At 35.5% G+C, this 2418-nt stretch overlaps 1 protein-coding gene across 2 annotated transcripts in view; it reads right to left on the minus strand.

The window, feature by feature from the left end:
- The window catches only part of ca5a (carbonic anhydrase Va), a 31237-nt gene that overhangs the window by 8599 nt on the left and 20220 nt on the right, over window positions 1-2418 (minus strand). The window lies entirely within an intron of this gene.

Genomic DNA, 2418 nt, shown 5'->3' on the forward strand with positions numbered 1-2418 from the left:
TTGTTATGAGTTGATACTATAAATAAAATTGAATTGAAATTGAATTGAAATGTGTGGCACTGTTCACACAAAAGTTCTCATGATTAAAATAGAATACAATAATAAAGATATTTAAAACAACATATATATTACTAAATGTTCTTCAATATATTATCTGTAAAAACTTCAGTATTATTACAGCAAAGATAATATAATGATATAAGACAGAAGCTATTATCTAAATACTAAAACTATCATCCTCCAAGATAGAAAACACAAGTTCAATACAGTGTTATACAACTGTAGCATTTGCTCTCATTGGACAAACACCGACCTTATCAGACCCCATTAGTGATAAGCAGTGCAGTAGCAGTGAAGTGAAAGAAGAACATGACCATATCTCAGCATTGTATCATGCTTAAAATAAAATTGGTCAGTCTCAAAACATAGTCATTCGTTTTTACTGTTATTTTTATTTGAGGAGACAAAAGTAGTTTAGCTGGAAGGTCACACACAGCTTCAATTAGAAGTCAGTAGCTCACACTGCAGTTATTGGGTCCAAAGAGGTTAATTATACAGAAGAGAAGCCAGTCAACTGAGTGTGGCCAAACCTTTCACAGTGCTCGTTTTTAATTATGTGACTTTCAAATTATATAAAAGACTATTTTTTATTTCTTAATTGAAGTTTTCTTTAAATGGACTGTGTGTACCAGCATAAAGAAATGCTACTGAATGAGAAGGCTGTTTTATGTTGGATGGCTCTGATTGGTTGTTTAATTGATTGACTTTTATGTTTTACGTTTATTGTGTGCGTATAAGAAAAGTACGTAATTATTTGTTTTTTTCCTGTTGGAAATAAAGTTTAACAGAGAGAAGAAGAATTACCAGTTTATATTTTATTTATATACATCTTTTAAATCATAGAAATTTGTATGGAATAATTGGGGAAGTACTTAACATTATACATAAGGAAACTTATGGGAATGTGGTTCATTTCTGTTAATTGCCTTCATTGCACTAAACTACCGTCATGTGCTGTGTATGGTGGGCCAAGTAAGCATGTGTTACCAAAGTAAGGCTAACCCCTCTGTTACGAAAGTAGTATAAGTTAGAGCGAGAATGGCAGCTGCCTTAAGCGAGGGACTTCAGTGCCTGTATAGTTGCACAAGGAGTGCATGAGTGCACCTGTGATGAAAAGCAAGATGAAAAAAAGATTGCAAAGGCAATTTGAAGTGAGGGAAGTAAAAGGGAACAATTAAGACAAAAGACAAAATATTTTGTCAATACTGCCGGTAAAGTGAAGGGGGCTACCCCCTAAAAAGATAAGATAAACACATGGCAGGCTAAAAGTCAACCTTGCTGTTTTTTCAGGATTAAGCTATAAGCAGAAGGAATTTCCACTAGCTGCAAGGCTAAAGTGCAATGATGTAACTGCAGCACTATGCTGTCCATCCCAGCTGAGAACAGAGACATTTCATTCCCTTCCTTACTGTATACTATATTAAACGCTACCTGTAGATAGCACAGATACTCAAGCCAAGAAATAATTAGTTAGAATCAAACACACAAAAGAAATTACACATATATTTAATAGACTGTCAATCCTCCTCTTGTGCAAAGATGAAGTGACAATAAAACTTAGACGACCACCAATGATGATTATTAAACAACGGCCGTGTCCATTATATTTCATACCACACGACATATGCACTCCTGGAACTTTCATCAGCAATTTTTTTTAAATTAAATAAATAAAAAATGCGATGATGCCATCACCATGGAATTGTTCTGTCACCGCCGGTATTGCCTTGACGCTGTTATCGTTACAGCCCTATGTGCATGTAACCTTAATTTGGAGTTCAATATCACCTTTTGGTTTTCACCCACCAGAACAATTCCTTTTCATGCTATGCATAGACCAGGGGTCATCAACTATATTTGTCAGAGGGCCAGAATTTTGCCAGACAGTCTCCTTGGGGGCCGGACCCTTAAATAAAAAATCAAATTTTGGTATACATTTTGATGATGTTTATTGTTAATACTTTTTCCATTCACTACAAAACTGAAGGCACTTATGAGTAGGTTCCTATCACCTACACCACAGAAACCACCAGGGTGATAGATACTTTGCCTCAACTCAATTAGTAATTTTACTTATAGAGCACTTGAAAAACAAACACCGAGGAAGGTGACAGGAGGGTCTCTTAACAGAGGTAAAATGGCACTCTCAAAGGCTACGAAACGCAAAGTTGATATTGAAAACAGGTCCTTCAATGATGACTGGACTGAAACGTACGCATTGTATCATGCCAACCATCCGGAATGCCTCACCGGTATGCCTAATTTATAATATTATATATATATAAATAAATAATTTGCAACGAAACGGTTGCTGTTGCAATAGAATATAATCTGCGCCGTCACCACCACACTAAACAT

Source organism: Etheostoma spectabile, chromosome 8 (assembly GCF_008692095.1).
Source record: "Etheostoma spectabile isolate EspeVRDwgs_2016 chromosome 8, UIUC_Espe_1.0, whole genome shotgun sequence".
NCBI classification, from domain to species: domain Eukaryota; kingdom Metazoa; phylum Chordata; class Actinopteri; order Perciformes; family Percidae; genus Etheostoma; species Etheostoma spectabile.